The following is a 12,653-nucleotide window of genomic DNA, read 5'->3' on the forward strand; positions in this document are numbered from 1 at the left end:
GGCCGAATAAAACTATAAAGAACGGCAATGCGTTTTTACATTTTAACACGACTGGCCTATTTAAAGTCTCACTTTTTGTCGGTGTACGTCTTGCTTTGTCATGCTTAATCCTGACCAGATGGGCTTCCGTCGAACTCTCGATTACGAATAATCTAGGCGCACGAACGTTTCTTTTTCTTCTTTGCATTTCGCCTCCATTTAAAGGTGGCCTGCGTGGCTCGGAGGCGAACCTGCGACCTCATTGTCAGCAACAGAGCGCCATAGCCACTCAACCGTCATGCCGAGTAATGCTTTTATTGTATGTCTTGAAGAAAAAACGGAAGGCAGCCGTAAACACGACTTTCCATATCTTTAATTTCTTAACAAAATTGAGGAAAATAGGAAAAAAATTGAGGAAAATAGTTAGTTGATATCTAATTCCTTTATTATCTTATCTCATCCTTATTCACGGTGTTCTACAGGTATACATCTCCCGAGTCACGAATAGATTGCTGAGGGGCTGGTAGCTATGCGAGGAATTTGCCCCCGTTACTATGCTATTAACTCGTAGGCGTTTGTTATGCCGAGCGTGTTAAAAGGTATGCACGCACTTTCTACATGTAGTATGTTCGCGATATGTTTTGTTGCCTTCTTCTTTTTTTAATAGTAACCGATAAATTCAGTTACGCGCTAGCTGTGATTAGCCACACTAATAAGCGGTATCCAAAGCGTGAGTGTACTTTTTTCCATCAGTAAAGCTATCTTTTAGGCGTTTTAGCCACGCCCTACTTCCATAGGTTTTGTTTTTCTCGGTTTGTGACATAATGTACACCCTGATTTCTATATATCTCATTCACAAGTGAAACCCTCACGCTTTATTTCCAAGTTGCTTCAAATTATATCCCGCAATTCCGCTAATTGGGTCTGGCAAATCTGGCTGCTTAAGGCATTACGACTTTCAGAGGGCTCCGCGATCTGGCTTGAAGGCTTTAACGAGTGCTTTTAATTTATGGAACGCTTCCCTTTCCTGTCTTCAAGTTTCAACTTTTTTTTAATTTTTTTTTCGCACTCCTCGCTCCCCTTCAAAGCTGAAACATACAGCGAATTATAAAAGGGCACCACAGATGGCGCGCCCATCACTCATCGCTTCGCAAGGCAGTTTGACGCTTGTGGCCACTTTACGTGGGCTGCACTTGGAAGAGGACAAAGCCAGTAATGGCTTTAGAAGTATACGAGAATAGGGCCACTAAAATAGCTAACAATAGCTATGTTGTCGACTTAACCGCGAAGCAACTGCAGGACTACAATGCGACTGGTCACTTCAATTTATTTCGGCGTTCCAGCATGTAGTAATAGTCAAAATAATAGTAATGGTACAAGAGAAATCGCTTCGTAGGTGCGATATTGTATCGTAGCGCCAGCCTAGGCCGATGTTTCTGCGTAGCTCCCGCGGGCTAATCATGCTTGGTCATTCTTTCGCATTCTTCCGTGCTTCGCTGTATGCCCTCACTAGGAGAGGACATTGAGTGCTATTTTTTTATTTTTTTTTTTTACAGCTTCTGTTCTCTCACAAGTAGAAAGGCAGCCCTGTGGCGTTTAGGAAAAACATACCGGTGTCTTGTAGCCACCATATGACGTGTATATTGTGTCAACAAATGCGCACGCTTAGCGTAATGAGTGAACTTTCTTTTTTTTTACTCAAAGCTAGATTGGTTTACTCCGACACCGTATTTGTAGCCGGGTGTTTGAGATAGCTTTCCTGCGTTTTCTTTCGAAACTACGAAGAAAAATAAGTTATGTAACGAGTTTCTGGCGGGGTATTGGAGGAACTCGTCCGACTATCTTTCTTTAAGTCTGCACAGAAGAATAAAATATATGCCACATGTGTAACTGCAGCTGTTTTGTCCACGAAATCTTCCGCACTAAACCTGCCAGTATATAGCTACTGTGGCTGCGACGAGCTTTGCTGGGTGCATCAACTCAAATTTTGAGAGCCATTACAAGCTTGGTGCGCATTTCAGCAGCGTCACCGTGTTGCTTGTACGAGGTGGACGCCGCGTACCGATAGAAAAAATGTGACGCACGTGTGACTGTTAGTTGCGAATGTGCGACGACAACTGGGAAAAAAAAATCTTTTCTCGACATCTACCCGAGTCAGACGTGCAAGGTCTGTAAAACTCAATCGGCAACACTCCCCCACATGCTATGGGAGTGCAAATATCAATACCAAGAGCTTAATCCCGTGACCCTCTCGTCGAGATGGCACGCCGCCCCGCGCAGCTCCCATCTCGACGACCAACTCTGGGCGACTCAGCAGGCCTACGAAGCGGCGAAGAGGCAAGACCTCGACGTCCCATCGTGGGAGGCCTAGGCCCAGCCGACTGAACTGCTGGTCGTCATTAAAGTTTACTCTCTCTCTCGACAATGTTGAGTGAGGACGTTACGGCAACTCTCGTACAACGGACAGCGACAATTTCATCTCCGGACGCGCGGCCGTATTGCGTCTATATCCAACGCTTATTAGCCACCGGGGCCCGGATGAGGCCATTCCTTTAGAAACCGTGTCGTGCAATTACGCCGAATGCCTTTCGCAACCAGCGATAATAGCCCACCGAACGTCTGACGCGACCATCCAAGAAAAGGACACGTAAGTACACTGCGAGTACAGTGAGCCCATTAATTCTCAGGTGCACGATATACAGACGCTGCGGGGTGCTCGAGAATGAAAATAATAAGTCACGGGGTTCAACTTAATTTCCCGAAACGGCAAAGGTCGGTTAAGAGGGACGCCGCGTTGCAGCGCTCCGGTATAATTTTGACCATCTGGGGTTGGTCTTGTTTTTTTTTTTTCTTTAACGTGCACCTCGACCTAAGCGCAGGAGTGTTCTTGCATTTCGTCCGCCTCGAGATGCAGCTTCCGCTGACGTGAATTAAGCCAGCGACGTCAGCAGCCGCACGCAACAGCCATGCCACCGCCGTGGTGCGTTAATGCGGTAAAAACGCCAGGTGTCTATGCATGCTCGATAAACTGACATGTTAAAACAGCCACGCTGAAGCAGCTCGCCTTACCTTCCGAGCAATTTAAGCTGCCCTTTTTTGTACTTTCACGCTGTAAATGTAAATAAAGAAGGTGTTTCGTAACGTTTATATTGTACGCGACGCTTGTTCGATAAAGACTGAGAATCATGATCTGAAATCTTTGGTTTCGAAAAACTGTTACTCGGGACTTTAATCCATCTCCATATTGTTTCCTGTAAGTGAGCTGCACACACTCCACCATTTCTGTTAAGCCCAGATAACAGGTGTGAAGCCATCTCTTGACACCTACTAGAAAATCGCCTCCCAATGTCTTAACTGCACCTTGTTTCATGTCAAAGCAATGGCCTTTTCCCAATTTTCCTTTTTTTCTCTTTCATTTTCCGTGAGGTACTCAAAGAAATACGGGAGTGCCGCATCTACACTATATAAGACATGTAACGAGATCGTTACGATGCTACGTTGAACGGTAAAAAAAGAGGACATTGCTCTCACATGAAAAAACAAAGACAGGTCATAGTTATTATATTGAAGGCCATTTTTTAAAAAAAATATGGCAACACGTGGCCTGATTCATGTTATTCAGGCTTGGGAGAGATGATGGGACACGTGCAGATTTCACTTACATGGGGGAGCATACAGATAGGTATAAAAGTGCCAACGAATAATTTTTAGAAATAGAGATTTCAGAGCATAATTCTCAGCCTCTCTCGAACAACAGTCGTATATGGGATAAGAATATAAAATTCCATATTTATACTCATCCTTCGCATATGTGCAGGTTTAATATGACATACGAAATTCATTTCGTAGAGCAGAGTAAGTTTATAAGGTTTTTTTTTTTTCCTTGTTCAGATCGGAGAAGACAGCGAGGAGAGTTGTCTGCTCAGTTGACATTGGGTATAATTAAGTCCCAAGTGTCAACCACGCAAGAAGGAAATATATATTTGCAGATTTTACCTTTATTAGCGCAAAAACGTTTCATGAAGTCGCAAAGTCAGGTCATCACGGAACACTTTTTCACTGCAAATGCAGAGCGGTTGGGAGGTATATTCGTAGAGCCGCCGCTTCAGAGCGTTGGTGTTCTTTGGTAGAACACACGTGAATTTCTTAATGTTTCTTGTTTTCGTTTACGATGCTTTGGGCGTAAATGTTACAGGGAGCGCTGACGTTGCATGAATATCCCGATGCCTAGCTCATAGCTGCTATAGAGCCGCAAACCAAACGATTCTCGACTGTATACCTCGACTTCCATTGTATATAATGTTCACGTGTGACTTTCCCTCTCTTACCAGCCGGAACTGACGCTATGCAACTGCTGCGCGCGTGCGCTCAGAATCTGTAGTCATTCTCGACACTACAATCGACTGTCGAAGGGCCTCATCGCGTGCGTGACCGACGCGCTCAGATGCGCGTCGCAGGGGGCGACCTTGCGTGCCTGATACACGAGGATGCTGCCGCACACCCTCGGTTCGCTCGTCGCCCTTGTTTACACGTGCAGCCGGATACATGAAAGGGGGCCTCATTAGGACTCGCTTCCATCTGCGTCGCGGCCTCGGCGGTTGTTCTCACTCTTGTAGATCTCGAGGGCCGATGGGGTTCAACCCCGGTCGCGGCGGCCGCCTTTTGCTGGAGGTGAAATGCAGCAACGCCCGGGGTACTCGGATTCGGGTGCACGTTAAGGAAGCCCCGATGATCATAATTAGCCCCGAGGTCCCGACGACGCCGTACCTCATAATCGTGCCGTTGTTTTGGCACGTAAGACCCCCCGGATGTAATGCGTATATATATATATATATATATATATATATACATATATATATATATTTCTGTGCTCTCGCTGGTTACCATGTCTCTTCAACGTACCTGCTTCACCGACTTAGTGTTCCTGCATTTCTTTTATCCTGCTTGGCAGCAACAAAGCCAGCACGAAGCCGAAGGCTTCGTGCAAGCCAGGGGTGACGTAGATGCTGTCGTGTTCCGGTGTTCTTTCTGCCACCTTGCACACTATCGCAGCAACGCGGTTTCAAGGTTCTTTCTTCGATTGAATTAAACTGCGCTGCACTGAACTTGGTTCGTTAGGTATAGCCCGATTTTTGGTAGCTGTCTACCTCGTCCTCCTTGCAGCTCGTAAACTACAGGAGAAATAATTATAATAATAAGGGCGTGCAACTTCTTCGCGGTGCACACAACGTCTTCGTCCGATACAGTGTCTATAGCGGTGACGGCCTCCAAGGTACGCGCAACTATGCTGGCACTCCCGGAGTCTTCGTGGCTCACAAGTTGCCGATGTTTGGATCCCACCGATGGCATCGGTTGTTGGGAACTCGGCGCTGACGCCCGTGGTTGTACCTGGGTCGCAAGCCCCAAGGGTAGCGTTGGCCTGGCGGCCTGGGGTACAACTGGAAGCATCCGAAGGTCCCGGCAAAGCATGAGTCGACTGGTAACAACAAAACAACTTGTTTATTTTAACATCGCAAAGAGTTGGCGGTCAGGTTGACCGAAGTAGAGAGACGGGAGAGCACTTTACTCAACAGAAGAAATCGGAGCCCTCCCTCTTTGGCGTCCGGGGGCAGCTGTTTTTATACTCTCGCAGTTGAGGGCAAGAAGGAACCCCTCAATAGACGAGCACGTGAAGGTACAATGGGCTAATGGTGACGCACACTGTCGTAGCGCTGCCGGTCGGGCACAATGACTGGAATGAGAGGGTGACCCCTGCTTTCGCATCGCCTGGTTCGGGCACAATGACTGGAAGGAGAGGGTGACCCCTGCTTTCGCATCGCCCGGTTTGGGCACAATGGCACATACACTCACACACGCACATGAAGACACGTGGCATCGGAACATGCCTGGAAACGCCTGGAAACACCTGGCGGGGAGCGTTGCGGCGACGACGAACGGGCCAAAATGTCTGCCGCCCCGCCGCAGTCGCGCCGGCAAAACCGCGTGTCGCAGGCGAAACGCAACAGACCGCCCCGCCGGGGGAAGGAGATCCCGATGGACAGGGGACTGCATCCGCTGTCCGGAGGGATGTCGCTCGATGATGCTCATAACCGAAGTCGGGCGTCCCTCGACGTTTCTTGAGCGCAGCGCACAGAGAAGGCCTCGTTCTCTCGTTCAGGTTCGCACGGGACACTGCAAAGTGACTTCGGGAGAGTTCACATTTTTGTTCTCGTTCCCGGCAAGCGTTAGAACTACGCTGAAACTCAACCGCTCAGTCAGCAAGCACGGCACAACCCTCACTAAGCCCTGCCAGGCTCTTTCCCCTTTTTATACCACTGCCTAGTTCCTTACAGTAGTCTAGCATCACTCAGAACGCGTCCACAAATTGGAAAATTGCACTAGAAAGCATATCATCACTTTGAAACACTAAACAAAAGCAATATGTTAAAAAAAAATCCTGCCTCAGGAAGAAAAACATCAGTAACCAACAATTTTGAGGCTGATTCCTACGTTAGGGGCTTCGACTTAAGCCATCGGCGTTACCGTTGAGACTCCCCTTTTTGTAACGCACCTCAAAGGAATATTGTTGTAAAGCGAGGCTCCAGCGCAGGAGGCGGCCATTTTTGGGAGAGATGGTCTGCAGCCATTGGAGAGGGCAGTGATCCGTCTCAATGATAAACCTCGAGCCGGCTAGATAGCATGACAATTTCTGAACGGCCCACACGAGACACGCACACTCTTTCTCGGTGGCGCTATACGCCTGCTCACGACTGGTCAGCTTACGACTAGCATACAGGACGGGGTGTTCTACTTCTCCATTTTCCCGTTGGCACAGTACAACGCCCATGCCTCGCTCACTAGCATCGCACTGAACAACGAACCCTTTTGTATAGTCTGGCGATCGTAGCACAGGCTGGTTTGTTAGGGCACTCTTTAGGGCGCTAAAAGCTCTTTCCTTTGTCTCGTCCCAGACGACTGTTTGAGGCTCTGTCTTTCTTAGAGCATCCGTCAGGGGAGCCGCGATATCAGAGTACCTAGGGATGTACCTCTGATAGTAGCCGGCGACACCCAAGAACGACCGAATATCGGTCTTGGTGCGCGGTTGCGGAAAGTCTCGCACAGCGGCCACTTTTATTTCAGAGGGGCGGCGACGACCCTGACCAATCACGTGACCGAGGTAGACAACCTCGGCCTGTGCTAACTGGCACTTAGGAGCCTTGACTGTCAAGCCCGCTTCGCGCAGGTGGGTTAGCACTGCCCGCAAGTGTGTCATATGCTCAGACCAGGATGCGGAGAATATCGCTACGTCGTCTAGATACGGTAAAGCGAATTCTTGCTGTCCCCGCAACACTTTATCCATGAGGCTTGAAAAACAGTATGGCGCGTTCTTCAAACCAAAACTCAACACTTTAGGACGGAATGTTCCCATTGGTGAAATGAACGCCGCATACCTACTAGCCTCTTCTGTAAGTGGAACCTGCCAATAACCCCTGACAAGATCTAGGGTGGAAATAAACTGAGCGCTACTAACTTTCTCAAGGCGCTCCTCGATGTTAGGGATCGGATAAATTTGATCCTTAGTGATGGAATTAAGCCTGCGGTAGTCGACGCAAGGACGAGGTTCCTTGCCCGGTACCTCAACTAAAATCAAAGGGGAGGTATAATCACTCTCACCTGCCTCAATAACACCGAGCTGTAGCATTTTCTTTACCTCAGCCTCCATAATATCGCTCTGGCGGGGTGACACCCGATACGCCTTGGATCGTACTGGCTCTGGGGAGGTAAGTTCTATATCATGAGTAAGTACAGAAGTCCTACCAGGCCTCTCAGAGAACAGACCTTGAAACTCTTGTAATAGCTGGTGTAGTTCGGTTTTCTGCTCGGGCGACAGCGGTGCTTTACTGAAAAGGTCACTAATGACTTGACCGGTGTCTTCCCTGTTCGTCACTGAGCCTAGTCCCGGAAGCTCGACCGGAAGCTCTTCAGGAACGTTTACCATCATACACACCACTGCTTCCCTTTGTCTATAAGGTTTGAGCAGATTACAGTGGTAAACTTGCTGTGCTTTCCGCTTTCCTGGCAGGCTTACCACGTAGTTAACGTCCGACAGTTTCTGAACAATTCGTGCTGGGCCCTCCCACTGCACGTCTAGTTTGTTGTTTAGCGATGTGCGCAATATCATGACCTCATCGCCCACCTCAAAACGACGGGCCCTGGCTGTCCGATCATAATAAACCTTGGCCCTCTGCTGGGCCTTTGTCATTGCTTCACCTGACAACTCCTGTGCCCTTCTTAAGCGTTCGAGGAGCTTAAGCACGTACTCCACCACGACTGGGTCGTCGCCCCTACCTTCCCATGATTCTCGAAGCATGCGAAGCGGAGATCGAAGCGAGCGACCGTACACCAGTTCAGCTGGCGAAAACCCCGTAGCCGCATGCGGCGCGGTCCTTAAAGCAAACATCACCCCAGGCAGACACAGCTCCCAGTCAGTTCGATGTTCAAAACACAACGCTCTCAACACGCGCTTCATGACGGAGTGGAGCTTCTCAACGGAATTCGACTGTGGGTGGTACACTGAGCTGTGTAGCAGCTTTACCCCACACCTTTCGAGAAAAGTTGTCGTCAAAGCGCTAGTAAACACTGTGCCCTGATCTGATTGGATTTCCGCAGGAAAAGCAACTCGCGCAAATATGGACAGTAGTGCATTGACTATCTCAACTGAGCTGAGTTCTTTAAGCGGCACTGCTTCAGGGAACTTTGTCGCTGGGCAGATCACAGGCAAAATGTGTCTGTACCCCGTGGCTGTTACCGGCAGAGGTCCCACTGTATCAATAACGAGCCGTCTAAAAGGCTCCGTAATGATAGGTACCAATTTCAACGGCGCCCTCGATTTGTCCCCTGGTTTGCCCACCCGCTGACAGGTGTCACATGACCTCACGAAGTGGTCTGCGTCCCGAAAACACCCTGGCCAATAGTACTCTTGCAAGAGACGGTCCTTAGTTTTCTTAACTCCTAGGTGTCCGGACCACGAACCCCCATGCGTCAAGCGCAACAGATCCTGACGATAGCATTGAGGAACGATCAGCTGATCGAACTCCACTCCTCTGCGGTCTACATACTTCCGGTACAGGACTCCACCTCTTTCCACAAAACGCGCATTTTTCCTGGCGATACCTTCCTTGACATTGCAGCGAATGTTTTCTAGGCTACCATCCTTCCTTTGCTCGGCTATCAAAGCCGACCGGCTGACTTTTAGCAACCTATCAAGTCCGTCTGACGTAGGCGCGATGAGCAAATCAGTAGATAGCTCTTCTAACTTTCCCGTGTCGGGCATTTCCTCTCCAGTATCTGGCGCCTTCAACGCTACAGACTCAATTTGATTCAGTTCGGGCGTGCTCGGAATATCAGCTTGCTGCGCCTCTGACCCTTTTTCATTGTTTGATAACCTCGGCCCCGCAACTACCGCCTTTGCAGCGAGCTCCCGAACCTTCGATCTGGTTAAGGCCTGAACACTAGCTTCACCAAACAAAAGCCCCTTCTCGCGCAGGAGGTGATCGGACCTGTTTGAAAATAGGTACGGGTACTGAGGTGGCAGCATAGATGACACTACGGCCTCCGTCTCAAGCGCTCCGAAAGGTCCTTCAATAAGCACTTTTGCTACCGGCAGACACACGCTATGAGCTTCCACGGCTTGCTTGATCCATGCGCACTCGCCCGTGAACATATGGGGTTCTACGTAAGACGGGTGAACTACATCCATCGTAGCTGCGGAATCGCGAAGCACTCGGCACTCTTTCCCGTTCACGAGGAGGTCTCGCATGTAAGGCTCGAGAAGCTTCATGTTCTCGTCAGTGCTGCCTATTGAAAAAAACACAACTTTTGGTGTTGTTTCCGGACACTGCGCCGAAAAGTGACCCGGCTTCTGGCACGTATAACAAACGCGCGCTCGCCTCATCTCGAACCGCTTTCTGCGTTTGGCTGCCGCCGTCTCTTTACGTTTGGTCGGACTGCTTTCACTCGCATCCTCACTACGCGTGTCCCCCTTTAATCTCATGGGCGTGAACCTCGGCCTCTCAAATTTCGAGCCAAATTCACCCTTTTGACCGTCCTTAGCTCCGCGAGCCCGACGCGTCACAAACTCCTCGGCTAGCTCAGCGGCTTTAGCCACCGTACAAACGTCTGGCCTATCCAAGACCCAGTATCGCACGTTCTCCGGTAACCGACTATAAAACTGTTCTAGCCCGAAACACTGCAGAACTTTATCGTGGTCACCGAACGCTTTCTCTTCTTTGAGCCACTCCTGCATGTTTGACATAAGCCTATACGCAAACTCTGTATATGACTCACTTCTGCCTTTCTCATTTTCCCGAAACTTCCGACGGAACGCCTCCGCAGACAGCCGGTACTTTTTTAGAAGACTCGATTTCACTGTGTCGAAATCCTCTGCCTCCTCTCTATCCAAGCGAGCGACTACGTCGGCCGCCTCGCCGGGTAACAAAGTGAGCAAGCGCTGTGGCCACGTTTCCCGAGAGAACCCCTGCTTCTCGCACGTTCGCTCAAAGTTAACCAGGAACAAACCAATGTCCTCTCCAAGCTTAAACGGCCGCATCAGGTCAGTCATTTTGAACAATACGCGTTCTCCTGCACCGTGTGCCTGACTTCCATTACGAGCGCGTTCCATCTCTACCTCAAGACGCTTCATTTCCAAAGCGTGTTGACGGTCACGCTCTTGTTGCTCTCGCTCTTTCTGTTCTTTACGTTCACGCTCTTCTTTTTCTTTTTGCTCTTTAAGTTCGCGCTCCTGTCTTTTTGCAGTCTCCCTCTCCTCAATGGTCTCAAGGCATTCCGACAGCTCGTCATCCTCAGCCTCTAACTCAAGAATAGCCCTTAACAGTTCAGGTTTTCTTAGTTTGTCTGAGACATCCAGACCCAACTCTCTTGCAAGCTCCAACAATTTCGGTTTGCGCAACGACTTCAAATCCATGGCTGCTCTGAATGCTGCTTTCTCTACTGCTTACTATTGTCTTGCCGCAAACTAACCCGGCAGCAACGACAACCACAATTACCAGCTCTGTTTCTGACACTAACAAAAGCCTGGCAAAGCTCAGAAGAAGAAAGTCCCGCACTCACCAAACCTCGCAGCCAAGAGTTCCGCGCAGTCTTTCCGCTGCAGGCAACCAGTCGTCACACAGGGCTCGTTGCACTGCTCCCGGATCGTCGTTGAGCTGCTCAGCATACAGTCAACTGCATCTCTTCGCTGCTGGCCTCCGTTGTCGCGATCTCACCGCTGGCAGACAGTTGTTTGAAGTCGGAGGCGATCTCACCGCTGCCAACCAGATGTTTGAAGTCGGAGGCGATCTCACCGCTGCCAACCAGATGTTTGGATCCCACCGATGGCATCGGTTGTTGGGAACTCGGCGCTGACGCCCGTGGTTGTACCTGGGTCGCAAGCCCCAAGGGTAGCGTTGGCCTGGCGGCCTGGGGTACAACTGGAAGCATCCGAAGGTCCCGGCAAAGCATGAGTCGACTGGTAACAACAAAACAACTTGTTTATTTTAACATCGCAAAGAGTTGGCGGTCAGGTTGACCGAAGTAGAGAGACGGGAGAGCACTTTACTCAACAGAAGAAATCGGAGCCCTCCCTCTTTGGCGTCCGGGGGCAGCTGTTTTTATACTCTCGCAGTTGAGGGCAAGAAGGAACCCCTCAATAGACGAGCACGTGAAGGTACAATGGGCTAATGGTGACGCACACTGTCGTAGCGCTGCCGGTCGGGCACAATGACTGGAATGAAAGGGTGACCCCTGCTTTCGCATCGCCTGGTTCGGGCACAATGACTGGAAGGAGAGGGTGACCCCTGCTTTCGCATCGCCCGGTTTGGGCACAATGGCACATACACTCACACACGCACATGAAGACACGTGGCATCGGAACATGCCTGGAAACGCCTGGAAACACCTGGCGGGGAGCGTTGCGGCGACGACGAACGGGCCAAAATGTCTGCCGCCCCGCCGCAGTCGCGCCGGCAAAACCGCGTGTCGCAGGCGAAACGCAACACCGAGCACGAATCTTGTGCGGTAGCGCAGTGGTTACGTCGCCCGGCTCACAAAATTGTGGCACGTTTGCATAGTAGCCGGAGTTGAATCGCAATAGTGACAGTTTGCTTTATTCTACTTCGCCATTAAGGTAAACGTGGAGTTCCAAATGAGAAAGTGACCTTATCAGGATTACAACAACACTGCGACAACAGTGTGATGACTGCCCAAGCAAAAAACAGTTTTCCGGTGCAAACAATTGTCACACTTAAAGCGTCCACATGCTGAGCGGCGTCAAACCAGCAACTCAGTAGGTAGCAGATGTGCAAATAGACAGCATCACTGACTAATCATTGGCAGTCAACGTTCCAGTCCCTCGGCAACAAGATACGCAAGCCACTATCGCAACAAGATAGTGGGCTCCAATCGGCCAACGTGCAGCTGCTGAAGCTGGCGTAATGAGCCGCGAAGTACGTCATCGCAGCAAAGAATACGGCACTGGAAGAGCGGTTAGAGATAGAAGAGGTCCGTTTAACTAGCTGGAAAGCACAGCCTTCCTCTGTCCCTTCTCTGATTCGGAAAGAACTTTGCATCCTGTGAAATGGTCGCGCCATCCAAAGCTAATGCTTGTCGTCTTATCATCATCCGTTATTCTATTCCTG

The sequence above is a fragment of the Dermacentor variabilis genome, chromosome 7 (assembly GCF_050947875.1).
Source record: "Dermacentor variabilis isolate Ectoservices chromosome 7, ASM5094787v1, whole genome shotgun sequence".
NCBI lineage: Eukaryota > Metazoa > Arthropoda > Arachnida > Ixodida > Ixodidae > Dermacentor > Dermacentor variabilis.